This window comes from Rhinolophus hipposideros, assembly GCF_964194185.1.
Source record: "Rhinolophus hipposideros genome assembly, chromosome: 22".
NCBI classification, from domain to species: Eukaryota; Metazoa; Chordata; class Mammalia; order Chiroptera; family Rhinolophidae; genus Rhinolophus; species Rhinolophus hipposideros.
In genome coordinates this window covers 26471053-26483834 of record NC_138068.1, presented here as the reverse complement: position 1 = coordinate 26483834, position 12782 = coordinate 26471053, and the positions used below count along the sequence as shown (strand labels likewise).

At 42.8% G+C, this 12782-nt stretch overlaps 1 pseudogene across 1 annotated transcript; it reads right to left on the bottom strand.

Moving 5' to 3' along the window:
• Positions 1-6388: 6388 nt before the first annotated feature.
• Positions 6389-7274, bottom strand: LOC308491227 (large ribosomal subunit protein eL15-like; annotated as a pseudogene). Its single transcript has one exon. The product of its transcript is annotated as a large ribosomal subunit protein eL15-like (transcript).
• Positions 7275-12782: the final 5508 nt, after the last annotated feature.

Below are 12782 nucleotides of genomic sequence, written 5' to 3'. Positions count from 1 at the left end.
TATTACTAAGTAATTTATTTTGAAAATATCTCAGTGTCTTATCCCCTATACTCATCTCTAACTGTGTGTTCTAATGGAACACCTTGGCGAAAGCAAATACCAGTGTGGGTGCATCTGTAATGTTTTTTACTTGTTTTCTTATTAACAGCTACCAGGAATTTTTTTAAACCTCAGAGCAAGGTTTCAAAATGTAAACACTCTCTCTGTTCACCACTCTGGCCAGCTCTGATCTGGTTCACCAGTAAGTTGGCCAGCATGTAATTTGGGTCAAGATGTTCTGTGCATCATGCCTTTAAGGACGGGACTTTTGGCTTTTTCCTAAGGAAAAATGTAGATAAGAGGTTGTTATTTAGAGGTAATAACACCCTTGTTGTTAGCACCTTATACTGTGTTATTCTGCTGAAGAGTACAAGATTTGGCTTGGATCCCTGCAGGACTAGACTGCCTTAGTTTGATTCTGTTTCCTAGCTTGCAAAAAGTGACTTACGTTCAAAAGAAATTAAATTGTCAAAATCTAAATCCTAGACTTAAATTGAGTTAACTTTAAACAAATCTTAAAAAGCATTGTAATGATTATATGGTATCTTTGATCTCAGTACCCAGGACAACTTTCATTTTTAGATAATTGGCATTGTAGGTCATACTGCTTTGCAGCCATTCTTTTCCCCTGAAGTTGTGGACTTGGGTGACTTCCTGGAAATGCTATCAGCTGAGATTTAGAGGCCTGAGGGTAGAATGAGTTTGCTAGAGAAGATGAGTTCAACTTAGATGTGTTAAGTTTTAGATGGCGACTCGACATCCCAGTGGAGTTGTTGCCTAGGCAATTGCACTGTGCAGGTTTGGAGTTCGAAGGGTGTCTAGGCAGGAGGCAGAGATTTGGGAGTCTTTGTTGGGATAATATCTAAGAACCATGGGGCTGGATGAGATCACCCACAGAGTGTGTGCACAGGGCAAAAAAACCACTGGGTCTCAGGAAATGAGGGACAAAGAAAGGGTGACAGCATCCTCCAAGGTTACTACATTTGTTAATGGGCGGGTGGGCTGGGGAAATCCAGCAGTCTAATTAAAGTTCTTGGGCCTTGGCAGCGAAGATGTGAGGAAATATACACATATAAAGCTTTTTCCTGGGCAGTGTTTGCAAAGCAAAGCTCAGGGAGAAGGTTTTGGGCAAACCAAATTACTTGGGTCTTTTTATAGTGATTACGCTACTGATAAGAGGAGAGGAAAAAAATAGAACACAAAGATATAAAGTGAAAAGTAAGCATTTGGTTAGGGGGAGTAAACTTTTTGGCTCCCCTAATCCAGTTCCCAAGGTTGTCTAATTAAGTTTTTTACATACTGGTCCAGAAATGTTCTAAGCACATAAATATATATGTTTATGTATGTGTGTGTATATATATGTATATACACATACATACATATACATATATGCATACATATGTATATATACACATGTACATTACACATGTTTTAAAAACTTAGGCTTTCATTGTATAGTTCTATAATTTCCCCCCACTTACTCTATTTTGTATATCTTTCCATATCCACGAAGATCAGCCACATTTTTTCTTTTTTAAAGATTTTATTGGGGAAAGGGAACAGGACTTTATTGGGGAACAGTGTGTACTTCCAGGACTTTTTTCCAAGTCCAGTTGTTGTCCTTTCAATCTTAGGTATGAAGGGTGCTGTTCAGCTTTAAGTTGTTGTCCTTTCAGTCGTAGTTGTGGAGGGCGCAGCTCAGCTCCAGGTCCAGTTGCCATTGCTAGTTGCAGGGGGCGCAGCCCACCATCCCTTGCAGGAGTTGAACCGGCCACCCTGTGGTTGAGAGGATGGGCTCCAACCAACTAAGCTATCCAGAAGCTCAGTGGCAGCTCAGCTCAAGATGCCATGTTCAATCTTAGTTGCAGATTAGTTGCTGCCCACCATCCCTTGCAGGACTCGAGGAATTGAACTGGCAACCTTGTGGTTGAGAGCCCAATGGCCCATGTGGGAATCGAACCCGCAGCCTTTGGAGTTAGGAGCATGGACCTCTAACTGCTTGAGCCACCGGGCCGGCCCTACGTTCTTTTTAATGTACATTGTAAGTGTAGTTTTCCACGCTGTGTGTGTAATCATAGGGTCCTCAGAGCAGAGACCACAAAAGTCAGATTCCTAGAACAAGAATCGCCTCTCGTGAGGAATGGCCCTTGCTGTTCTACTTGAACATTCAGGCTCATAATCTAACTCCAAGTTGGAATGTTACAGGAGTATTGTTTATTAAGCCAAAATTGGATTCCCTGCAATGATGCATTGACGGTAATTGTATATTCTGGTGCTTTTTAGAAGACGTCTAAACCACCATAATGATGAATGTTTCTTGAACCCTTTGTCCGATGTTGTGCTAAGCACTTCCATTACATATTCTATTTCATTTTAACCTTGGGAAACCCCGAGTTGGGTAAGATTCTTAGGTAATATAGATTGGATATTTGCAACTCAAATTTAGGCAAAGCCTGAGTTCCCCTTACTAAGTATGAAAGCCAAATACCTTTAGGTGCTTGACGGAAATGGGACAGAGGTATGGATAGTAGTGGGGATGAAAGTGAGATGCCAAAAGTGTATTTTACCTAAAAGCAGCCTTCTCCCCACCTCCTCTATCCCCAACCTTGAAGTGTTGGCCAAACCATGTGTCCTAGCTTTAGAAGGGTTTTTTACTTGTGACAACTGTTATGCCTCTCAGTCATTTCCAAGGCTAAAAAATCCTCCCAGTTGCATCAGCTGTTTTGCATATGATAACAACTCCAGGTCATTGCCTATGGATGAATTTCACCTGGTTAATGTGCCGGAAACCTATTGACTGCTTCCTTTCTGCCAGGAATTGTCAGGTGCTGAAGGTACAACAGGAAAAGACAGGGTTTGGTTAGCAAGGAGCAGAGTTTGCAAACTAGTGGCTACATATTGGCCTGCATTTTGTTTTTACAAATGGAAAGGTTCTCATGATCTTGATTTTTGGCTTTTCTTGAAAAATGAATAGATTTTTCTTCGTTACTGAGAAACTACAACCATCTGGAGCAAGATAGTGAAGCAGCTTTAACTGAGCAGAATTCTCCAGTTCATTGCAGTCCCCACCGCTGCTTGGTTACTTCTGTACTCAACCAGCTTATTTTCTTCAGTAAGGTCCAAGAGTGTCTGGTGGTCCCTCGAAGTCTAGCACAGTGCATGTGGTTACTTAGGTTTATTGACTGAAGATCCAAAGCCAATAGTGCATTTCCATCCCAGGAAACTGTTCCTTTGGGCTATGGACAGATGGGCTGGTACCATTTGATTCAGACTTTCCGAAGTGATTCTCCATCAGCTGCCTGGAAGGCCAGCTACTCCAGAATTGGTGCTACCCAGTCAAGTCTATGCCTGGTACCCTCTGCTCAGGCCAGTGAGCCGCACCTCACAACCACCTGCAAGTCCCCTCCTCCATGGTCACGCAAAGCCCCTGCTAGCTGGCACAGAAGAACCTCCTGTTACTGATGCAGTGAGGGAAGTTGGCAGAGGAGCAATCACAGCCTTGACTTTCTGCTGACCTCCCAAGGGTCATAAACCAAATCAGGCCACCTTAGTCACCTTGCTCTCTCATTAAATTCCTATCCCCTTAAGGATGTCAAAAAATACCAGGTGTTTCCCGCCTGTAATGGAGAGTGAAACCATAGACCAAAAGAGCCATGGAATGATGCTGGCGCAAGAGGAAGGACTCCTGCTCATTCTGAATGTTGACTCGAGATGATCTCCCACGGTGTCGCTCTCCCAGGTGTTCGCATCCCGCCTCTGCATAGGACCAGGGAGTCTTCTTTCTCCTCTGGTCTTATCCACTGACAGTAATAGAAGTTAATCTGTCAAGGCACAGAGATTAGGATTTTGCAATCTAGAAAAACAAGGCAGGCACAAAGTCTATAAAGTCACGTAGGGTGTTGGCAGGGTAGACCCACGTTTACTTAACCAAGAACAAGGTCATTGAAACTTGATACTTGAGTGTACTGTGGGGTCAAAATATCTCTATTAAATAAGCAAGTCAACTTAAACATTAACCCAAAAAGTCGACCACTGGGCTTTGAAAAGCAGATCTTGATACAGTTAGGTCCTCCGCATGTATTAACTGTTATCGGTCATAGTTTTAATCTAACCTTGGTCTCTCCAGACTTTAATTAGCCTATTCACCTCACATTCTACTTTTAAGTTCATCCATGAAACATTTTTAGGGCATCTACTATAGACATGAACACTTCGGTAGACATCAAAATGGAATCTTTCACTTCAGAAGTTTGCGATTTATGGAGGAGCAAGGTCTATATCTGAACCAGTTAAATATGTAATAAGTGATACTAATAAATGAGTAATTTAGAAAATTGCTGCTCTGCTAGGTGGGTTGGAGAGGAAAAGAGGCTCGAGAGGCTATGGGAAGGTCTGGCTGAGACAGGGCTCAAGCTAGACCAAGGGCTGGTGGCAGGGAACTTGGGCTAGCCTCAAACTGGTAATGAGTGCTGGTAATGGAGCCCCTGGGCTGGGCCTTGAGAGACGTGGGGATTAAGGTTGCCAAGGTGACAGTTCTAGGTTGTCATCAGCTAAGGAATGAGGAACTTAAGGAGTTTTAAAAATTGTGTTTTTCTCAAAATTATCAATGCACATACTTCTAAAAAGTCAAATAGTTCCGCCAAACTCATTATGAAAACCAGTAGTTCTCAGCAACCCCTCTGCCCTCGCTCCCCGAGAGATAACAACCAATTCTTCCAGCTGAATCTTTGTAGTGACTGGTACCTCCACATGAAGTATTTATATCACCACCTCACAATTTTCAGTATTGGGCCTAGTCAATTGACTTCATCCAATGGAAGATGTAGATTTTGCTCTGTTCCTTCTCGTCCCCATCATACTCACATACTTTCAGACCCTCCATTTTCTTGGTATAATTTTGTCATTTTAGTTGGGTCAATGTTAAATGTTGACATTACTAAGAATTTATATAAACCCTATTTACAGCTAAGCCAGGACATATATTATGACTCACACAACTTTGCTTGTGCTTCTGGCACAACTTTGCTTTCCCTGAAGTTAACAGTCTTTTGTTTGTTGACATGATTTTCTATGTACCTATCGCTAATTCAAACTGTCATTTGTAAGTATCTGCCAGTATTCCATCCATTTCATCTTGAACTCTCTGGGGCCTGCTGTCCTGTTCTCTGTCTGTTCCTTGTTTCTCAGAAGTGACAATGTGACTGAAGTGCTTTTAGGCTTCCCGTGTGATATCTGTGAAGATGTCTGGTGCCACTGAGTCTAGGTTTTTAATTTTGCTGTTATTTTTCTCCAGATGTTTGTAGGATTGTCTCCAGTGTCCTGAAATTTCACAATGACATGTCTCGGTCTGTTTTGATCCAGCACCCATTATTCATTTTGCCAGGTGTTCTGGGCCCTTTCAGTCTGCAAACGTCTTTTAGTTTTAGGGAATTTTCTAAAATTAATAATTTCCTTCACTCAAATGTCTGTTTTCTGCATCTGAACTTGCTTTTTTGTAGATGTTAGTCCTTATCTTTTCTCTCCTATTTTCCACATTTTGTCTGTTTGATCTTTATGGAAGATTTCCTCAGTCTACCTTCCAAGTCTTCTGTTGTAGTTTTGTTTTTTGTTTTGCTCTCATGATATTAATGACCAAAGATTGTACTTGCTGTTCTTTCTATAGCAATAAATTTTTATTTTGTGTCCATAACATCTTATCTCAATATATTCTCTTATCAACATAAAATATTCACATAATCAGCATAGCAGTCAGAATGATTCATTTAAAATATATCATGTCGTTCCTGTGAGAATCCCATGGTGCCCTCACGTGGGACTAACAGTAAAAGCCCACAACCCTGCAGTGGCTGGCAGGGCTCAACATGACTTCTGGTCCTCCTCACCTTCCTATTGTCAGCTGCTCTAGCTCCATTCTCTCTGCCCCCGGCACACCAGCCTCCGCGCGTACCCTGACTGTCTCGGGCACACTCCCACCTTAGGGCCTGGCTTTAGCTGCTCCTTCTGCCTAGAATCCCTCACTCCTTCAAGACTTTGCTCCAATCGCGTCTTCTCAGTAAGGCCTGCCCTGGCCTCTGTCTAATGCTACAACCGGCTCACACTTCATGTCATCCATTCTGACAGCAGCACTGTGGTTGCCCTTCACAGCAATTGTCACTTTGTAACTCACTATTTTACTTATTTACTATGTGATTTCTTCATTGTTTTCTGTACCATTCCACTCCCTCACCCCACCCCAGTTAGAATATCAGTTTATAAGGGCAGACATCTCTGTTTTGTAGACTGATGTTCCCAGCACTTGAGAACTGTGCTTGGCATATGGGGCACCAATCATCTTGGTTGAGTGAAACGAATGAATGAATGAATCTCTTTGAGGATATTCATAATTTATTTTTAAAGTTTCCATCTCCCTTCATGCCTTTACTATATGTTGCTTTTTCTTCCTTTCACCTAAATCGTTTATTAGGTAAGAATTTTACAACCATTACTTATACTAGCGGTGACCGTGGAGCTGGAGAGTGTCGCGCCTTCTCCAAGCTGCACGGCGTGAACCACCGATGGTATGGTGGAACTTGTGGCCCTTTCCAAGGCCACAGCTCTTGCGGCCCGAGGATCTCGGCCTTCGCATCACCCTGCGCTTGGGGACTGGTTCGGTGATCCACTGGGTGTCAGGATTCTGTCTGACAGCTTTATGGAATGGCTCAATGACGATCAGCTCACAGAATTTGTACATGGGGTCTTCAACAACCCAGTAAGAATTCAGGACTCTCACAGCCCCACAGTGGCGTCCAGCTTGCTCCTCGGCAGCAGACAGAAGGCTTCCAGCAAACCTCAGCTGGTTAACGCCATGATGGACAGGCTTGACGTAGGTTCCACTCTGAGGAACCGGGCGTTTGTGGCCACCACGGCGCACATGAATCCGATATATGACATAAGCCAGTTTGTCGTTGTATCCCAGCCTATGCGCTTTATTGAGCCGGGGAGAGGAGGACAGGGACTGTGGAGCGCTGCAGTGCTGCAAGCAGTGCCCCCTGAGAAGAAAGCGCATTACATCGACTGCGTCTTCCTCCGGAGCTCCTGGATGGACTTGTAAGCGCCCATCTTGGCTTACCTGATGGCTGCGGGCAGAAGGAAAGGCTATGTTGCTCTTTCTGTTTCTTTGCTTCAGTGTCTCTCAGGTGATCCTTGGCTGTCAGCTCATGTTAAAGAGTGAAGATAACAAAACCCAGTGGAGCTCTGTGCCCGTGAGAGGGCCTTGTGGGATTGTCTGTGAGACACTGCCAGGGTCATTCATTAGGAAATACTATCAGTAACTTTATCTCTTTCCTTGGACTGATCTTTCTCAGACGGGACTGGCCACCAACACCTGGGAACCAGGTTGTTGAAGAAGGCTGGGAGTCTCAACACTCAGTATATAGACTTCTACTTAACCCCACTCCCTTCTCAGGATGGTGCTCCCACCTCAACCGTAAAGGGTATCGCCCAACCTCTCAGTCAAAATCCTGATTTCAAAACCCTCTCCAAAGAATAAACTGAGATTTTTGCCAGGGTATGGGAGTGGTCTTTGCCCTGTTGCTCAGTGTTGGGGAGCACAGGTAGGGTTTAACTCCTTTTACTTTTTACCAAAGTGTAGTATACATATAGACAAGTACACAAAAGCTTGATGTCTTTTCATAAAGTAAACACACAAAAACTAATTGTTAAGTACTTTTAGCCAACCCATTCATGTATGTTTCGCCTCTACCCCCACTTTTAGAGGTACATCACCAGTTCCCTGAGTTTTGGGGGCTCTGTATTATAAAGTGTTGCTTTACCCACTGTGATCAGGAGTCATTGTTCTCTGGTAATTGGGAGTATAGTCAAAATGGGAAGGTTTGCTCAGTCTCTGCCACTAAGCAGATCAGCTGCTCTCCTATGGTCTGCGTTCGTCCTGGGTGAAAGGACCCCGGCTGCCAATGTCATAGCAAAGCAATGCACAAACGTGTTTTCTCTTTGCTTTCTGTGTCACAAATGGGAGGGAAAATGAGTTATGACTTCGGTACCTGAGCCCTCATCTTGTTGCTCTTGCCTCACCCAGTCCTTATGTTTGGCCCTATTTTCTTATGCCTCCTTCCTGCTCTCCTGCATGGATGAGCTCTTTGCTGGTACACATGTGTCCTTCTCCCCTGACCCTGCCAGGGCCTAGATTCTGCTGAGTTCCCACCACCCATATGTAGACGAGCCTGTGTCATCATCTTGCTTCATTGCTTGCTGCTTAACCTTCTATCACCAGTGTCCCCTCTCAGTTACTAGATCCGGTCCCTTGGCCTTTGCTCACACTTCTGTTGACTTAGCCAAGTTAGGAGACATGAGCACTGCTTTACTCATTGGCATATGTATCAAAAGTGCTCAATAAATACATTTTATGGCACTCTCTCAAACAGGACTAGCTTCCCCCTTTTCAAACCTTTATCTTCCATTGAACATACTGTATTTTTTCTTAAGGGAAATTCAATTAAAACTAATTGTGTTTGAAGTTTTTTAAGAATTCGTTTTTTGGGGCAGCTGGATGGCTCAGTTGGTTAGAGTGTGATCTCTGAACAACAGGGTTGCTGGTTCAATTCCTACAAGGGCCAGTGAGCTGCGCCCTCCACAACTAAATTGAAGACAACAAGCTCCACTGAGCTGCTGGGGGCTGGGGGGGGAGAGACGGCTGGATGGCTCAGTTGGTTAGAGCACAAGCTCTCAACAACAAGGTTGCAGTTCAATTTCCGCATGGGATGGTGGGCTGTGCCCCTGCAACTAAAGATTGAAAACGGCAACTGGACCTAGAGCTGAGCTGCGCCCTCCACAACTAGGTTGAAGGACAATGACTGGGAGCTGATGGGCCCTGGAGAAGCACCTCCCAAGTCTAGAAGCACGACATGGACATCCTGGACAGATGTAGCAGCAGGGGCAGCATGGTAAGAGGTGACAAAGCAGATGTGGCCTGAGAACTGCCTGGCTTCTTAATGTCTGGTAGAGCCTAAGGAGAGGATGCAGGCAGGTGAGATCTTGGAGAACCCTCTATGCTGTGGGAACGAGTCTAGCTTACTGTTCTCTACCCCCACTGGGGGTCCAGCCCCTCTCTTCACTCAGCTTATTCTCTAAATCTGGTAAATAAGCCCAGAAAAAGTATGTCTTTTCTTCTCTGAAACTGGGAGATTAGAACAGGAAACTCCAGTCTTTGATCAAGCCCATGAAACTTCTGACACAGGACAAAAACAGACCCTTTTCGGATCAAGACAAGAGGAGGCACTTGGCTTGTGAAAAGATTTGGAAACACAAAAGAAAATGGAGCAGGAGAAGTAGAGGAGACTTGTTTCCAGTAACGGGAAACTTGTACAAAAAGAAGATCTATATTTGTGATGAGATTGGAGGAGACCACCTGGGGGTCTAAGAATACTGCTTTCAGATGAAACTCAGGATTCAGGGCGAGATGCTCAGAGAAGAGATTATTAGGTACAACTTATGTGAGAGTTTAAAAATGGAAGTGAACTATATTTTCAAAAATAAAATATAAATTACTAAAATTGACTCAGGAAGAAATGGAAAACCTGAATAGATCTACTGGCTCTAGAAAATAGGAAAAGGGTCCTCAAAGGTCTTATTCCCCCAAATGTTCAGACCCAAATGGACAATAGGGTGGAAAATGTCTAGCAAATCTTTAAGAAAAACTAGATAATTTTTCCATTCTAGAATCTAGAACATGAGAAAAGTTTAGAAACCACTTCATTTTATAAGCCTAGTATAACTCCCATATCAAAGCTTGTCCACATGAATGTTTTTTAAAAGTACACCTTGTCACCTTGTCGGAGGGATAGTGGATGGGGGGATGGGGGAAGGGGGTCCACAGTGTGAGGGATATAAATGATGAACGTCTAAGTATTACCTTGTCTTGTGCACCTGAAACTAATAAAAAAAAAAGTACACCAAACATTTATGACTATTAATTTTAAAGTTATAAATAATTTGTAAGATCAAATCCCAGCTGTGGGTTAACACAAATACACAAAGTTATATTCGGAAAAGCTTTTGTGTACTAAATTACCTTAATAGGTTAAAGGAGGAAAATCATATGACCATCTTGACAGATGCCAAAAAGGCACTAGATACAATTTGATATTTATTCTTTATTTAATAAGAAAATGAACTAAATCTCTCTAGCCAACTTCAAATAGGTAAACCTTAATATCATTAAAAAATGTGAAGAATCAATAGCAAGTGGAATACAGTAAAATACCATATGCATTTCCATTAAAATCAGCAATAAAGTAAAGATGGCCATTAACATTTGTCATTCTGGTTAAACAAAGCAAACCAGACGTGAATCTCAGTTAAGAGACTCAAGTTTGAAAGAAGTAAGGTTCCAATTTTTTCTGCTTTTCTAAATAATTCCGTTGAACTTCAATAAGGAGTCACCATTCTGTCAGATGATTGAAATTTACTCTTGATCATGAGTGAGTGTTCCTCTTCCTGCCAGATTTACCATCAGTTGGAGACAGGGGGTCCAGTAGTCTCAAGGCCTCCAGGGAGAGGAAGCAACTGGCCCTTGTGTGTCCACACTGGCATTTGCTGAGATGTACTTTGTCTTGTCTAGACCTCAGGTGTATAACCACACACGTAGCTGTGGTGTCCCCTGTTCTCAGTGGCGCATTTTCTTAAGGTCTCCATCTCTCAGCTCCTGGGCACATGAGGGCAAGAGGTGACCCTTTGTGCCTACCTAGTGGGAGTGTCCAAGGTCTTTGGGCCCCTTCTGGACACACATCAAATTATTCTGCTACTCCCAGCCCCATGCTGGTGTGCGTGGGAACTATGTGGGCTGTCTCCGATCCAGCTGTCCAGTTCTGCTCATAGCCTTTTTGTTTCTCAAAGAAATGATAGGATCTTGTTGCTTCCCAGGCTCTACTTAGAAAAAGGGCGTGGGTCCCTTCCGATTCCAATTTCCCAGTCAAGGATATCTCTTGTCCTGCTGGCAGCTCTCCCCTCCCATCCCCCGCCCTCCATTTATGGTAATGCTTGGGCTTCTGTGGGAAGGGGACAGGATGCAGGGACAGACACATTGACGTTTTGAACCCGCTTGCTTCCTTCTAATTCTCCTTTTTTCTCTGAATCCAGAAGCTTTTAGTTAATCTAAAGAAGTGTTAAACTAAAATATATTGACTAAAGAAGTTAATCTAAAGATCAAATAGTTTGTGGTGAAGATCCTTTTGTTTTACTTCCGATTGTCATGGATTAATATTTTTGGTGTATACCGTGTTCAGTGAGGTGAGTCTGCCAATCATGCATTTGGATAGTGGGGCAATATCAAATGACTATAAGTTTCTAAATGTTTGCTGTCAATATCTATACTTAACTCATGGGCCAGTGACAAAATGCTCATGGCTCAGCAGTGGTCCAGAGGCCACACTGAATAACCTGGTATAAAGCTTTGGTCACCTCCTCCTCTGCTCTTCTAACTCTAATAAAGACATTTGAAAACTAAAAATTCCAAGCACTTGACTTCCTTTTTCTGTGCATTTTTCTGTGTCATCCCTTCCCTAAGCCAGTAGGCACGGAATATCCTAGCTGCTGCCAAGCTGGAGAAAAGTGATCATGAGATCACAGAAAATAGTGGAAATGAAAATTGTATTGGTTAACAGAGCAAGTTTCACTCTTGCTGTAGAAATGAGAAGTATGAAATTGGTTTATAAAAAGGGGAAGAGAGGGAGAGACTAAATATAATTTGTGAAAAAGTAGAGTGCAACCTATGAAAACCAAGAGATTTTTAAGAGTTCAGTGGGGTTCATAGTTACAAAGAGTATCAAAATCAAGAGCCCTTCTACTATACTAGAATAATGATTAGAAAACATAAGAAAATAAAGGTCTTATTCATAAAACTATGAAACAAAATACCTGGACATCAAATTAGTAGGAATTTACTGAATAAATGTGAAGAAAATCACAAAATCTTACAGAGATACTTAAAAGATTGTATTAAACTAGTAAGTCTCATATTGTAAAGAGATGTAAATTTATCTACAAATGCAATCCCCTTCTAATCAAAATCACATAGAGGGGGTAAGGAAGACTTGACAAAGTGATTCTCAAATTTATCAAAAATTAAAGGGATGATAATAGCCAGAAAACATTCCAAGGGAGAATCTTGAGGGAGTACTTACCCCTTTTGATATTAAATGGCATTATGAAACTACAGAAATTAAAACACGGTAATGCATCAAAAGAGAAATCAGTGAAACAGAAAGACTACTCCCAAAAAAGGCCTAAATATCAATAAAAATTTGGGGTGTCCAGTTAGCTCACTTGGTTAGAGTTTGGTGCTGGTAGCACCAAGGTGGCCGGTTCGATCCCTGCATGGACCCCTGTGAGTTGCACCCTCCTTAAAACAAATTTTTTAAAAAAATTTAATAGTAAATGGGCACTATAGTCACAAGAGAATGGGTTGTTTTCAAGAGGCAAGGCAAAGGAACTGTGCTCTTGTACTCTACACCAGTCTTTGGCTACTGACCAGATGAAGAGGAACTTAAAACTCCTGCATACTTCCAGCCCTCCAAGCAGTCCTGGAGGCGCCTGCGCCCCAAGGGCAATCTTCTGAAGGTTGCTGGTGGCAGCCATCCACAGCAAAGCTGGCAGGAGATGTGTGCACAATGCTGGTCAAAGGAGGGCCTACAACAGAGTCCACTGCAGGGCAGTCATAACCAGGATCTGCTGTGAAAACTGGTGCCACA